General features: G+C 38.6%; 1 long non-coding RNA gene across 1 annotated transcript in view; it reads right to left on the reverse strand.

The window, feature by feature from the left end:
- Positions 1-315: 315 nt before the first annotated feature.
- Positions 316-17,061, reverse strand: part of LOC143662890 (uncharacterized) — a 62,069-nt gene continuing 45,323 nt past the window's right edge. The window contains exon 3 of the long non-coding RNA XR_013165662.1: positions 316-429. This is a non-coding gene — a long non-coding RNA (uncharacterized LOC143662890). The remainder of the gene's footprint in view (positions 430-17,061) is intronic.

The following is a 17,061-nucleotide window of genomic DNA, read 5'->3' on the forward strand; positions in this document are numbered from 1 at the left end:
ACCTAAAATTGTGGAATTGTAACCCATGCCAAACTCTGAAATATGTTCTACAACTAATTGTGGTGCTGTGATTTAAAATTTATTCCTTTTTTGTATATATGTTATTTTTCACAAAAAAGAAAAAATGTTGCTTGTGATGACAAAAAGTATTCTGGAGCAGCTATAAGGAAAAATCTGAGAAGATCATATAGTAGCCAATGACAAACTCTGGGATCTGTCCTGTAACCATTTGTTGAAGAGTGCTTTGAAAACTGTTGCTTTTTTCTTTCTTTGCTTTGTATTTGTGTTATACTATACGATAAAAAAAATGTGGCTTTATTGCTCTGGGAACATAGAGAAGATAGTAGCTAATTCTGTCTGAGTTGTGGACGGTTACCAAAGACTTCAGAGAGGAGATGAGCCAAGTCTTGAGGTATCAACAGGATCTCCCTATATGGAGAAAGGATTAGAAAAACAGAGAGTAGATATAAAAATATTTGACAAAATGTGAAACCATGACAGATTACTTACACTGTGCTGCTCTAGACTTTGCAAACAGCAGTTACAGTAAGTCCATATTAATTTATCAATTGGTCAGAAACAAAATGAGGAAAGCCAGCTCTTGTGGCCATTCTGTTTTCTTCTCACATGAGCATTTATGTGTTATCACTGTTCTGAAATTGGTGAAAGCACCACTGTTTCCTTAACATTTATTAGACACCTATTATACGCATAGGCTAGATGCATAGGCACTGTGCTAAGTGCTTCACAGACATAACATCATCTTTTGACATACAATGACCAAATGATAGAGATATTGATTTTCCTATTACAGAAATAGAATCAGACGCCTTGATGTGAATTGTCTGGTGATTAGAATTAGCCAGTGGTAGGATTCTAACACCGGTGTGTCTGAGTCCAGTGCTTATACAGTTACCATATATCATGATTCCTTAAATATATTATGTATATGTGTGGCTATGGCCTGAGACATTGATACATATACCCATCACATTAATATTTGCATGCATATGTGTACATGTATATATGAACATATGCTAGTGTGTATATATGTATAAATATGAATAAATAAACAACATATATAATTATCTCAGTCATAGTATGATGTTAGATATATCTTTGGTAGCTGATTGCTTTGCAATGATTCCCTCCTTCTCATAGAACAGAATATCATAGAATTCTATTCTCTCATAGAATAGTTTCCACATGTGAGGGTGACATTCCAATGGTTAAATCTGTGCTATGCGATCCTGCCCCTTTGCCCTTAGCTGTCTGGTCTAGGAATGGACTTCTGATAAAACCTAGGCCAGTAATAGTTCTTCATCCCTCTGGATGTGATTTGTTCTGTTTCTTTGGGCTGGGGCTGGGAAAAATCAGTCAGCCTCTGGTGCTAAAACTCACAATTTTTGACACTTGGAATTTGTCAGAGACCATTTATCCTAACCTGTGAAGGTTAACAACTTTATTGAGATATAATTCACATACCATAAAATTCACCAGTCATGCCCCATTCCTTCCTCCCCGCAGTGATCTACATTCTATCTCTATGATTTTACCTATACTGGATATTTCATACAAATGGAATCATATAAGGAAACCATTATTTAGTAAAGGTGACTAAGGCAGACATGTAAAAGAAGCTGAGCTAGAGGGAGGGAGGAGAGAGAGAGAGAGAGAGAGAGAGAAATGGAGGGAAGGAGTGAGGATTTCTTAGAAACATTTGCATTCTTACTTTCTGCTGTTCTGAAACCTAGTTATACTTCTGTCCTTTCTATAATTTTATAATTTAAATATTCATTTAATTGCATTGCAGAGCATAAGTTTAATTTATTTAATTCAGGCAGATAGTTATTTTGTCTATAAATAATTTAAACATATACTCTGGTCAACTTCCCAACCACTGATAAGAATGGGGGGAAAAACTGTCCAATACAGCTGAAAACTTAGTCCAATACAAGTTAAAGCACTGATTTAGCTAATATTCAGATTATTTTTTAAAAACATGCAAATTTTTAGCAACGTGAATCTTCCTTTCATATCAGTGGGTAGAAGGTGGCTTTCAAATAAGACTGCACTAGATTTAAATCCATGGTCTACCACTAATCTGCTACATCACCATACCTAGTCACATCCCTTCTTTAGGATTCAGTTTCTTTTGCTGCTGCATCAGGATAATACTTCACAGAGCTGTTAGAATGATTAAATGGTATGATATATAAGAATAATCTCACACAGTGCCTGGAATAGGTGATACACTCCATTCTTCTTTGGAGCCAAAGCATATGTAGGGAATTCATGAATGGCAGAATCTATCAGGAAATAGTATTTTCCCTTCCATGGCATGGAGTTATTATTGGAAGGTGGTTGTCAGATCCTGTTTTTCAACCTTTATGTGAAATAGCCATGAACTCCTTCTCTTCAGTGGAATGTGAGTGGAAGGGATATGTATCACTCTGGACCAAGGACTGTTAAGAAACAGGTATGTGTTTTTCTTTCTCTTTCCCCTTCTCTGGCTAGAATCAAAAGACTCCAAAGCTCTTTGAAGTTACAAGATTGCGGAGACTGAGTCTCTGAATTACTACATGGAGGAAAACAGCATGCCAACCAGGAATAGTGGCATTGGGCTCTTAGATGAGTGAGACATAAATTTTTATTGTGTTAAGCCATTAAGATTTGGGATTTATTGATTGTTGAAGCAAGGATTACCCTAACTAATACAATATGCAATGACTCCTTCCTTGGGATCTCATTGAAAAAACACAATTTGTGCTATCCTGGGGTTTATTGCTCTGTTTCTCCATGGACTGCCAAATCTCATTCATTTGCATCTAGTGTCATTTATGTTGTCTTTATGTGAGTGTTTCTTAGAAAGATCAATCAAATAAAACTGTAAAATTCATTGGGCTATTTCATGATTCTTAAATTATTTTTCTACCTCCATTCAACAAATATTAATTGAGCACCTTATTTGGGAGAGGACTAATAAAAATACATTTTAAAAAACAGATAGAAATACCATATTTGGTAATTGGAAAGTAGTGCTCAAGGAAAATTTAGACCCTAGGGTTTATTATAACAGCTTTCATGAAAATCTGCTAATTTATCAAAGCACGGTTGATGATTGTGTCTACCTTTAAGTCTATAGCAGTCGCTTTAGGTGTGTAATTAGGTTATTAGATACAATATACCTAATTTAAAAAAAAGTTTTTCTCTCCCATATATCAGACCTTCAAAAGACTACATCCAGAAATATTTCCCAGTACCATATGTTATACAGTTCTTAAGGAAATTGAAACAGACTTCATCAGTGAAGTTTTATAGAAAGAGTGAATTTTGGAGCTATGGAAACCTTGTTTCAAGTACTGTCTTTGATCTTTTTGAGACTCAATTTCTTCATCTGTAAAATGGGAAAACTAATGACTATAACATGAAATTTTAGAAAATATTTATATACAATGCATGTAGTTGAGTAAATGCCCAGTAAAAATACAGCAAGTCTGATGATTGTTTCAGGAAAGCCCATCTAATTTACTAACCCAGGATATTTTAAGGATCATATTGCTGGTATACTTGAGCCATGAGATCTGGCTCCTTTCCTTCTTCCAGAAAAAGGGCTCTTTGATAAAGTCTGACTTAAAAGTACACGCACTTGTGCACAGTTTTACATGCATATAGAAGTGTGTGTGCCTATACATACACACAAACATGCATACATGCACACAAACACAATTTTTCTTCCATTAATAATTAACCACAGTTTAATTTCCACAGCATGAATGTTCTAAAGATTCTACTATCTCTACCCACACTTTCAGTGAAAGTCTCTGCTCAGCTTCCTGCACAAAATTTTTTCATTTGTTTACTGGTCCCTGTTTTAGGTTGTTTATTTTTATTGTTTAGTTCCACAGAGGAGTGAAAACTCAGTGACTCACATTGAGAGAGCAAATATATACCCCCAGTTTTTAAAAAAACCCTTGAGAAGTAGTCTATAAATAAGTGAAATTAATGTTCTTTAAAAATGATATGAGGTTTCTTGGATGTTTTAAATCTCTAGTGTGAGTTAAATGTTCCCCAATTTTCTGTAAAACTGCATGAGCTGGTGAAGTGCTTTGACCTTTTCTTAGAAAATATGTGTCTGCTCTGGGTGTCCTCTCAGTCAGTATTTTGCACACATACTACTGAGTGGTAAAATCAATGGAAGGAAAGATTGAGTGGTAATATTGGTTCTTGATGTGCAAGCCAGGTTTAAGGCATAAAATGCTGGAGACAACACTAAATTGCCTCTCTTCCCTGACTGCTTCTATGCATGAATATTGGTGAGTCTGATGATCCTTTCAAATTTATGAAGAATTAGTAACTCATATCCCTGACTGCAGAGGAGAGAAACCACCCTTGCTTTTAGGGTTTTTACCCCTGCAAACAGTTGATCAGCAAAACCAGTTTCAGTAATGTGAAAAATCACTGCTCTAATAACGAAGTCTAACATTTATATAGCACTTACTAAGTGAACATCTGGATATTTTGCACATAATTTAACTCATGTCACTAAACACAATACTATCAAGTAGGTAATATTATTGTCCACTTAATGGATACAGAAACAGATGCAAAGAGACTACATGCACTGCCAAGTGACAGAAGCAAGGTTTGAACCCAAGCAGTTGGATTCTTGACCAATTGGCCCTTAAGAAGGTGTGCCTAAAAATGTAACTGTAGAATTGTTAGTAAGAAGCTATATAATTCCAGTTAAGTACATTGGGTATGGTTAGATCAATAAATAATAATCCTGGGTCTGCCATGTGTTAGCCTATGTGACCTTAACCAAATTATCCCATTGTCCTGAGATGCAGTTTCCTTACCAGTATCATGGTATAGATAATGCCATCTGTCTCACAAGGGTTTTAAAGGCTTAATGGAGCTCAGATGTTCTGCACTCAGCCAGTGTTAGCGTTCTCGATTATTTCTTTCCCATTAGCTGGTCAGGTCCTTAAGAATAGTGATCATGTATATCGCTGGTCACTATTGAATTGTTCAGTGTCTAGTACCACATTTCACATGGTGGATGATCAATAGAAGTGGAATGATTGAAGAATGGAGCACTTCTTTTTGGAAGGGCATTGAATGGCTTTTGAAAATGGGCCTTCTGTTTCAAAATGTCTGCTGTGGGTGTTTTTGAGAATCAGGCATCTGAGGATCTGAAAGGCCCTGGATGTAGTGACCTTTAGAAGAAGACAGTCTCTATGCATATCTCTTGTTGTTTTCCCTCTAGGGGACCCCGTGAACTGGAAGGCAAAAATCTCCCTGAGGACCAAATCTCATGAAAAGTGGTATACTGGTTGATATTAGGGAGAGTCATTCTGCCAAAAATATGCATACATCCCTCATGTCATTCATTCATTCAATATATATTGATTGATTAACTTCTGTGTGCATGGCTTTGTTGAGAACTAGGGAAGGAAAATTAAATGTCATCAGTTTTCTCTCCTGCACGAACCTGTGACTTGAGTTAAAGATAACAAATATATGGCCTCTGTACCTTTCTTATTCATATATACAATCAGGTGTGACTACTTGTACTCTTGCTGCTGAGTCTGGGCCAAGCAGTTACTAGAATGAACCTCCTTAGCCATAGGTTCTCTATCTTGCTCAGTGTCTTTCCTGGGATGGGTCATGATAGTTATTCAATAAGTATTTATTGCATGAAGAAATTAAATGCAGTTGACACCAAGGTTGAAATCTATTGGATTCCTCTTAATTTAGGGAAGATGTAATTCTAATGTGAAGATTTATCAGTTTGGCCAAAGCAAGCTTCTCTTACCCTCTGGATTTGTAATAGGTAAACTCTTTCTGTGAAAACATTCAGGAGATGATTTAGGAAGGACATATTCTTTCCCCCTGTCCATATTATCCTGGGATAAGTTTATTATATAAACTCTCCAGCCCTATATCATAATCTTGTCCTCAGGGACCTTGATCATTTCTTCCTCCCACAAGACGTCACACTGGTCCATTATATTGATGATATCATGTTGATTGGACCTAGGGAGCAAGAAGTAGCAACTACTCTAGACTTATTGGTAAGGCATTTGCGTGTCAGAAGATGGGAGATAAAACCACCAAAAATGCAGGGGTCTTCCACCTCAGTGAAATTTCTAGGTGTCCAGTGGTGTGGGGCATGTTGAGACCTCCCTTCTAAGGTGAAGGATAAGATGCCTCATCTGGCCCCTCCTATGACCAAAAAAGAGGCACAATGCCTAAGTTGGTTTCTTTGGATTTTGGCCACAATATATTTCTCATTTGGGTGTGCTACTCTGGCCCATTGATCGGGTGACCAGAAGAGCTGCTAATTTTGAGTGGGGCCCTGAACAAGAGGAGGCTCTGTGACAAGTTCAGGCTGCTGTACCAGCTGCTCTGCCACTTGGGCCGTATGATCCAGCAGATCCAATGGTGCTGGAAGTGTGAGTGGCAAATAGGGATGCTGTTTGGAGCCTTTGGCAGTCCCCTATATGAGAATCACAATGCAGACCCTTAGGATTTTGGAGCAAAGCCTTACCATCTGCTGCAGATAACTACTCTCCTTTTGAGAAAAAGCTTTTAGCTTGCTACTGGGCCTTAGTATAGACTGAATGCTTAACCATGGGCCACCAAGTTACCATGTAACCTGAGTTGCCTATCATGAGCTGGGTGTTGTCTGACCCATCAAGCCATAAAGTTGGGCATGCACAACAGCACTCCATTGTAAAATGGAAATGATATATACGAGACAGGGCCAGGCAGGTCCTGAAGGCACAAGTAAGTTACATGAAGAAGTGGCCCAAATGCCTATGGTCTCCACTCCTGCCACATTACCTTCTCTTTCCCAGACCAGAGCTATGGCCTCTTGGACAATTCCTTACAGTGAATCGACTGAGAAAGAGAACACTCGGTCCTGGTTTACAGATAGTTCAGCATGATATGTAGGTACCACCCGAAAGTGGACAGCTGCAGCACTACAACCCCTTTCTGTGGTGTCCTTGAAGGACAGTGGTGAGGGGAAATCCTCCCAGTGGGCAGAACTTTAAGCAATGCATCTGGTTGTTCATTTTGCTTGGAAGGAAAACCGGCCAGAGGTGCGTTGTATACTGACTCATGGGCTGTTGCCAATGGTTTGGCTGGATGGTCAGGGACTTGGAAAGACCATAATTGGAAAATTGGTGACAAAGAGGTCTGGGGAAGAAGTACGTAGATAGACCTTTCTGAATGGGCTAAAAATAAGAACATATTTGTATCCCATGTGAATGCGCACCAGAGGGTGACTTCAGCAGAGGAAGGTTTTAATAATCAAATGGATAAGATGACCCATTCTGTGGATACTAGTCAGCCTCTTCCCCCAGCAACTCCTGTCATTGCCCAATGGGCTCATGAACAAAGCTGTCATGGTGGTAGGGATGGAGATTATGCATTGGCTCATCAACATGGACTTCCACTCACCAAGGCTGACTTGACTATTAACCACTGCTGAGTGCCCAATCTGCCAGCAGCAGAGACCCACACTCAGCCCCCGATATGGTACCATTCCCTGAGGTGACCAGCCAGCTACATGGTGGCAGGTTGATTACATTAGACCACTCCCTTCATGGAGGAGGCAGCAATTTGTTTTAACCAGAATAGACACATACTCTGGATATCGGTTTGCTTTCCTTACACGCAATGCTTCTGCCAAAACTACCATCCATGGGCTTACAGAATGCCTTATCCATTGTCATGGTATTCCACATAGCATTGCTTCCGATCAAGGAGCACACTTCACAGCAAATGAAGTGCAGGAATGGGCACATGCTCATGGAATTCTCTGGTCTTACCATGTTCCCCATTATCCAGAAGCAGCTGGATTGATAGAATGGTGGAATGGCCTTTTGAAAACTCAATTACAGCGTCAACTAGGTGGCAATACCTTGAAAGGCTGGGGTAATGTTCTTCAGGAAGCTGTACATGCTCTGAATCAGCGTCCGCTGTATGGTGCTGTTTCTCCCATAGCCAGGATCCAGGAACCAAGGGGTGGAAATGTGAGTGGCACCACTTATTATTACCCCTAGTGATCCACTAGGAAAATTTTTGTTTCCTGTCCCTGCGACCCTGAGCTCTGCTGGTGTACATGTTTTAATTCCAAAAAGGGGAGTATTTCCACTGGGAGAAATAATAATGGTTCCATTAAACTGGAATCTGAGACTGCCACCTGGTCACTTTGGGCTACTCATGCCCCTGAATCAACAAGCCAAGAAGGGGATTGCATTATTGTCTGGGGTGATTGACCCTGACTATCAGGGGGAGATAGGACTGCAACTACACAATGGAGTCAAAGAAGAGTTTTCTTGGAATGTACAAGATCCCCTAGGATGTCTTTTAGTACTACCATGCTCTGTGATTAAAATCAATGGGAAACTGCAACAGCCCAATCCAGGCAGGACTACCAATGGGTCTGAAACTTCAGGAATGAAGGTTTGGGTCACCCCACCAGGCAAAGAACCATGGCCAGCTGAAGTGCTTGCTGAGGGGAAAGGGAACATGGAATGGGTAGTGGAAGAAGGTAGTGATAAATATGAACTATGACCACGTGATCAGTTACGAGAAATGAGGACTGTGATGCTGGTTTGTTCCTGTTATACTATTTAAGTTGTAAGATATCAAGATTAAGAATGAATATTACCCAAGAACTTGCACCCTATTTTGGAGAGAGTTAATGTGTTTCCAGTTATATGCAGGACAGTTGAGTATTGTTAGGTGAAAGAAAAAATGTGTGTTTTAGTGTTTTTTATTTAGAAATTAGATATGGTTTAAGGTGATATGTATAGCTGCCAAGTTGACAAGGGGTGGACTATCAAGGTCAGGTACATGTGTCAACTTGGCCAAGTGGCGGTACCTGTTTGTCTGGTTGGGCGAGTGTTGGCCTGTCTGTTATAATGAGGATATCTCATAGAATTATATCATGATTATGTCAGCTGCATCCACAGCTGATTCCATTTGTAATCAACAAAGGGGAATGTCTTCTGCAATGAGTGATGTTCAATCTAATCACTGGAAGCCTTTTAAGGAAGATTCAGAAGAGACAGGGTCTCTTCCTGCTTCTGCTGGTGAGCCTCTCCTGTGGAGTTCATTCAGACTCTCCATCAGAATTATTGGCTCCACAGCCTGCCCTGTGGAGTTTGAACTCTGTGTTCCTGTGGTCACATGAGACATTTTTATAAATTTTATATTTGTGAGTGTTTTCTGTTGATTCTGTTTCTCTAGAGAACCCTAACTGATACCCTACCCTTGTCACCCTTAATATTAGTAGAAAAATAAAATAGAATCAACATAAAAATGTCCCAATTTGTGACAAATATAAAAGCTACAGGTAACATTTTAGTACAAATAGACTGGCACTCATAGTCTCCTCAGTGTTCACCAAAGTGAAATGCACTCTGAATATCTTAATATCTGAAGCTTTTGTGCATATGGCTTGCTGATCCAGCTTTCTCTGTATGGCAGCATCCCACTCTTACAAAGAACTCAGTGTCAACTCTGTGATGATTGTTATCCTGTCCCTAACTATAGTGGCTCTTCCATCTGGAATGTAGGTTATTTCATCCTGCATATTTACTCTTCCCTTCCATATCCCAAGTATCCCTATGACACAGCCTCTGTCCATGACTTTAAAAGGTGGGTGTTGACTTTAGCTCTCAGTTCCCTTTAAATATTCTCCTACTCACCAATCCACAGACCTTCTCAATAATTCAAATGCCTGTGAAAGCTGTTGGACACTTCTGTGATGCACTAAAGGTTATATACTACTACTCCTGCTCACTTACAATCACATTAGGCATCAGCAGACTTAAAAACTGTTATAGGTTTGCTCTTTAATACTCTTTATATTTGTCTAGATAAGTGAAAGTAAATAACCAATTTGTTAAATAACTGATTTGTTAAAATTAATAAATGAATGGATAAACAGAAGTTGATCAAACCATGAGTGATGAGACAAGATATATTACACTTCTCATATTAATGTTCACACATGAAATAGAAAAGTGGCTTTGCCAGCTTGGCCCCATCTTTTTCCTTCAGATACTCAGCTTATATCACTCTCAGCTTGATCAGGCTATGACCAATGTGCCACATCTATATGGCATTTCTTAGTCCTTGGAAACTGAAAGTCCCTTCCAAGATGAAGGAATCCCCACTATAACAAACTAAGAGGGAAAAAAAGAACATGAGGACCAAGAACATAATATGACTTTGTAGCAGACAGGGTACTGAGCCTCCCAAGTTCCCTCTTAGGAGAGAAGTTAGTAAGGATCACCAGAAACAGTTTGCTTTCAGCTGACAAGGCCAGCAGTATACCTTCACTATCTTACCTCAGAGGTTAAAATGTCTCCAGCCCTATGTCATAATCTTGTAACAGAGACTTTGGTTGATTTTACTTCCCACACGACATTGCACTGGTCCATTATATTGATGATATCATGTTGATGGGACCTAGTGAACAAGAAGTGGTAACTACTCTAGACTTATTGGTAATGCTTGTACATTTCAGGGGATGGGAAGTAATGCCAAAAATATATATATATACGTGGCTTTCCATCTAAGTGAAATTCTAGGTGTTCAGTGGTGTGGGATGTGTTGAGATAGCCCTCCTAAGGTGAACTATAAGCTGTGTGTTTTTGAAGTATGTGAACAGACCTTTCTGAGTTGGCAAATATCATGAAGATATTTTGTCCAATGTGAATACCCACCAGAGGGTGAATTCAGCAGAGGAAGGTTTTAATAATCAAGTGGATAAAATGACCTGTTCTGTGGATACAAGTCATCTTCCTTCCCCAGCAACTACTGTCATTGCCCAATGGGCTCATGAACAAAGTGGGAATAGTGGTAGGGATGGAGGTTATGCATCGGCTCAGCAATATGGACTTCCATTCACCAAGGCGGACTTGGCTATGGGCACTACTAAATGCCCAGTCTACCAGCAGCAGAGGCTCACACTGTGTCCCTGAAATGGCACCATTCCTCGAGGTGATCAGCCTGCTACTTAGTGACAGGTTGATTAAATTGGAAAATTTCCACCATGGAAGGGGCAGAAATTTGTTTTAACTGGAATAGACATACACTTGGATATGTAAAGTATTCAAGGAAGGGTTTGCCTTCCCAGTAAGCAAGGCTTCCACAAAAGCTACCATCCATGAACTTATGGAATGCCTTATCCACCATCATGGTATTCCACACAGCATTGCTTCTGATCAAAGAACCCACTTCACAGCAAATGAAATATGAGAATGGGCACATGTTCATGGAATTCTCTGGTTTTACCATGTTCCCCATCATCCAGGGGCAGCTAGGTTGATAAAAGAGTGGATAGTTTTTTGAAGACCCGATTATGTTGTGGCAATATCTCGCAGCCCTGGTTCAGTGTTTTCCAGGAGGTTGTGTATGCTCTGAATCAGTGTCCATTCTATAGTGCTGTTTCTTCCATAGCCAGGATTCATGGGTCCAGGAACCAAGGGGTGGACATGGGTGTGATACTCACTACCATCACTAGGAACCACTAGATTAAATTTTTGCTTCCTGTCCCTGAAACCTTAAGCTCTGCTGGTTTATAAGTCTTCGTTCCAAAAGAAGGAGTGTTCCTACCAGAAAAGACAACGTTTAAATTGAACTGGAAGTTAAGATTGCCACCTGGCCACTTTGGGCTTCTCATGCCTCTGAACCAAAAGGCAAAGAAGGGGATCATTGTTCTCTCCAGGGTGATTGATCCTGATCATCGAGGGGAAATGGTATTATAACTACACAATGGAGGTAAAGAAGGGTTTCTTTGAAATACAGGAGATCCTCTGGGGGTCTCCTATTACCACCATGCCCTGTAACTAGAGTCAATTCAAAACTGCAACAACCCAATCCAGGTAGGACAACCAATGACCCAGAAACTTCAGGAATGAAGGTTTGGCTCATCCCACTAAGCAAAGAACCATGCCCAGCTGAAGTGCTTACTGAGGATAAAGGGAACATGAAAGGGAAGAAGATAATGCTAACTATGAACTGCAACCATGTAACCAGTTAATAGAAATGAGGACTGTGATGGTATGCATACTTCCTGCTTCTTTTGTTATGAGAATGTTTGTATTTGTACATAAAGCAAATACATTGTTTTCTTCTTATCATATGACATAAAACAGTATTTAAGTTATAGATTATCCAATTTAAGAGGGAATGTTTTCTAAGGAATTGTACCCTTTTCTGGAAATTTTTAGTGTGTTTCTGGTTATATGCAAGATGATTGACCATTGTCAGGTGAAACATGTCTGTTATTGTGTTCTATTTAGAGATTAAATATGGTTTAAGGTGATGTGAACAGCTGCCAAGTTGACAATGACTGGACTGTGATGCTTAGGCTCAGGCACCAACTTGGCTAGGTGATGGTACCCACTTGTTTTGTAAGGCCAGCGCTAGCCTAACTGTTATTGCAAGTATATTTCTTGCCTGGTTAATAAACTAGAAATCTGGTTTGTTAGATCCTCAGTCAGTTGATTGCATTTTTGGCTGACTATATATAGGATAAACTAAGGGTGTGTCTTCCACAATGAGAAAATCCAATCAATTGAACACTTTTAAGGGAGAAGGGAAGATTTTCACTTTTTTCTTCAGTCAGCCAGCTTCTCCTGTGTAGTACATTGATAAAACTTCATTGGACTTGCCAGCCTCATGGCCTGCGTTATGGATTTTGGACTCTAGCATTGCCATGGCAGCCAGTCTCTCCTGCAGATTTCATCTAGGACCTTCATCAGAGTGGCCAGCCTCATGGCCTGCCCTATAAATTTTGGACTCTTTCATTCATTGTGTGAAACGCTTTATAAATCTCATATTTGTAGATATCTCCTATTGATTCTGTTTTTCTAAGAACAATGACTGATACAGATGGTTATTCTAAAATCATTAAGGTATCACTAAGTATAATCTGATAAATAATAAAGAAATTGACATATAGACATATATGGGATTGAAACAGTTTAATTTAGCAATGAGTAAAAGACTTAAAATAAAATCATATGTCCACTATCACCACTGTTATTCAACATTGTGTTGGAAGTTATAGCAAGAGCAATTAGATAAGAAAAAGAAATACAAGGCATCAGAATTGGAAAAGAAGAAGTAAAATTATCACTGTTTGCAGATGATATGAGACTATATGTCAAAAACCCTGAAAAATCCACAGCAAAACTACTAGAGCTAATAAACGAATACAGCAAAGTGGCAGGTTACAAGATCAACACTGAAAAATCTGTAGTGTTTCTATACACTAGTAATGAACAAGCTGAGGGGGAAATCAAGAAATGAATTCCATTTACAATTGCAACTAAAAGAATAAAATACTTAGGAATAAATTTAACTAAAGACACAAAAGACCTATACAAAGAAAACTACAAGAAACTGTTAAAAGAAATCACAGAAGACCTAAATAGATGGAAGGGCATACTGTGTTCATGGATTGGAAGACTAAATATAGTTAAGATGTTAATTCTACCTAAATTGATTTACAGATTCAACGCAATACCAATCAAAATCCCAACAACTTACTTTTCAGAAATAGATAAACCAATAAGCAAATTTATCTGGAAGGGCAGGGTGCCCCGAATTGCTAAAAGTATCTGGAGGAAAAAAACGAAGCTGGAGGTCTCACGCTGCCTGACTTTAAGGCTTATTATGAAGCCACAGTGGTCAAAACAGCATGGTACTGGCATAAAGATAGATATATTGACCAATGGAATAGAATAGAGTGTTCAGATATAGACTCTTTCATCTATGGACATTTGGTCTTTGATAAGGCAGTCAAGCCAACTCACTTGGGACAGAACAGTCTCTTCAATAAATGGTGCCTAGAGAACTGGATATCCATATGCAAAAGAATGAAATAGGACCTGTATCTCACACCCTATACAAAAGTTAACTCAAAATGAATCAAAGATCTAAACATCAGGTCTAAGGCTATAAAACAGTTAGAGGAAAATGTGGGGAAATATCTTATAAATCTTATAATTGGAGGCAGTTTTATAGACCTTACACCTAAAGCAAGAGCACTGAATAAATAAATAAATAAATGGGAACTCCTCAAAATTAAACACTTTTGTGCATCAAAGAACTTCATCAAGAAAGTAAAAAAGACAGCCTACACAATGGGAGACAATATTTGGAAATGATACATCAGATAAAGGTCTAGTATCCAGAATTTATAAAGAGATTGTTCAACTCAACAACAAAAAGACAGCCAATCCAATTACAAAATGGGAAAAAGACTTGAACAGACACTTCTCAGAAGAGGAAGTGCAAATGGCCAAAAGGCACATGAAGAGATGCTCAATGTCCCTGGCCATTAGAGAAATGCAAATCAAAACCACAATGAGATATTATGTCACACCCACCAGAATGGCCATTATCAACAAAACAGAAAATGACAAGTGCTAGAGAGGATGTGGAGAAAGAGGCACACTTATTCACTGTTGGTGGGAATGTCAAATGGTGCAACCACTGTGTAAGGCAGTTTGGTGGTTCCTCAAAAAGCTGAATATAGAATTGCCATATACCCAGCAATACCATTGCTAGGTATCTACTCAGAGGACATAAGGGCAAAGACACAAACGGACATTTGCACACCAATGTTTATGGCAGCTTTATTTACAATCGCAAGGAGATGGAAACAGCCAAAATGTCCATCAACAGACGAGTGGCTAAACAAACTGTGGTATATACATATGATGGAATATTATGCAGCTTTAAGACAGAATAAACTTATGAAGTATGTAACAACATGGATGGACCTTGAGAACATTATGCTGAGTGAGACTAGCCAAAAACTAAAGGACAAATACTGTATGGTCCCACTGATGTGAACCGACATTTGAGAATAAACTTGGAACGTTTCTTTGATAACAGAGACCATCAGGAGATAGAAATAGGGTAAGATATTGGGTAATTGGAGCTGAAGGGATACAGACTGTGCAACAGGAGTGGATACAAAAACTCAGAAATGGACAGCACAATACTACCTAACTGTAATGTAATTATGTTAAAACACTGAATGAAGCTGCATGTGTGAATGATAGAGGGAGGAGGGCTGAGGACATAAATGAGATCAGAAAGAAAGATAGATGTTAAAGATTGAGATGGTATAATCTAGGAATGCCTAGAGTGTACAATAATAGTGAAATGTACAATGTACAAATTTTAAAAATGTTTTTGTATGAGGAAGAACAAAGGAATGTCATTATTGCAGGGTGCTGAAAATAGATGGTAATTAATATTTTAAAATGTTACCTTATGTGTGAGACTAAAGCAAAAAATGTTTATTTGGTACAAAATTTATATTTTGACTAGTGCATTTCCTAATATAACTTATGTAGACAGTTTGATTGAATGCCATAAGTACTTGGAATCTCAGGTAGGACATGAGATTTTGTTGGTTTGTCCAGAGTGATGCCCTGATGAATCCCAGAGTGATTCGATCAGTGAGTGGAAAAGTATTTACAAAGCCCCCTTCAGGGAATGGCGCAAACAGGGAGAAATTCAACTTCCCCAAGTTGAATTCTTGATATTCTCACAAGCAGTGTGGACAACCAAAACTGTAGGCTGAGCCCCCAGTCTTGGGGTTTGTTCATATGAAACTTAACCCCACAAGGGATAGGTCAAGTCTACTTAAAATCTAGGCCTAAGAGTCACCCCCAAGAGAGCCTTTTGTTGCTCAGATGTGGTCTCTCTCTCCAGCCAACACGACGAGCAGTCTCACCACCCTCCCCCTCTCTGCTTGGGACATGACTCCCAGTGGTGTGGACCTTCCTGGCAAGGTGGGACAGAGATCCTGGAATGAGCTGAGACTCAGCATCAAGAGATTGAGGAAAACACTAGAATGAGCTGAGAATTAGCATCAAGGGATTGAGAGAACCTTCTCGACCAAAAGGGGGAAGAGTGAAATGAGACAAAGTGTCAATGGCTGAGAAATTCCAAACAGAGTCAAGAGGTTATCCTGGAGGTTATTCTTACGCATTAAGTAGATATCACCTTGTTGTTCAAGATGTAGTGGAGGAAACTGCCTGAAAATGTAGAGCTGTGTCCAGTAGCCATGTTTCTTGATGATGATTGAACAATGATACAGCTTTCAAAATGTGACTCTGTGATTGTGAAAACCTTGTGTCTGATGCTCCTTTTATCTACCTTGTCAACAGATGAGAACATATGGAATAGAAATAAATAATAGGGGGAACAAATGTTAAAATAAGTTTAGTTTGAAATGCTAATGATAAATGAAAGTGAGGGGTAAGGGGTATGGTGTGTATAATCTTTTTTTTTCTGTTATTGTTTTATTTCTTTTTCTATTGTCTTTTTATTTCTTTTTCTAAATTGATGCAAATGTTCTAGGAAATTATGAATATGCAACTATGTGATGATGTTGAGAATTGCTGATTGAATATGTAGAATGGAATGATATGTTAATATTTCTGTTGTTAATTTTTTAAATTAATAAATAAAAAAATTAAAAAAATAAAATCATAATTTGTTATGTAATTTTGGTGGGATTCTCTGCTCATTGCCAAGTTGTTCATAAATTTCTACTGAAATCAATTACTTAGTATGCTATTTTATATAACTACAGACTTTTTGTTCCTTTCTTAACACTTAATACTTGTTTCTAAATATAATCTTTCAAAAAAAAAAGAATGTTCAAGATGTCCTCTGATCAGCTGTGCCTAATATATATATATGCTAGTAATAATTTCCTACATTTACATTAGGTCTTAACACATTACAAAGCACTTTAGCATCAAGTCTTATTTGAATTTCACAGGGCAAGCACCTTGCCTCCCCAGTTTGGGAAGGAGTCTCAATGGCTAGAATGAACTGATTGGTTGAAATGTTTTGTCAAACTGTTGGAATAACCATTTACTCTGCTTCAACAGATGACAGTTTCTATCACATCCTTCACTCTTCATTTTCCTTAAACTATGCCCCTGAACTCATGGTGGATGCTAGATTTTACTTGATGAAAGAATATGCATTTAAAAA

This window comes from Tamandua tetradactyla, chromosome 2 (assembly GCF_023851605.1).
Source record: "Tamandua tetradactyla isolate mTamTet1 chromosome 2, mTamTet1.pri, whole genome shotgun sequence".
Classification (NCBI taxonomy): domain Eukaryota; kingdom Metazoa; phylum Chordata; class Mammalia; order Pilosa; family Myrmecophagidae; genus Tamandua; species Tamandua tetradactyla.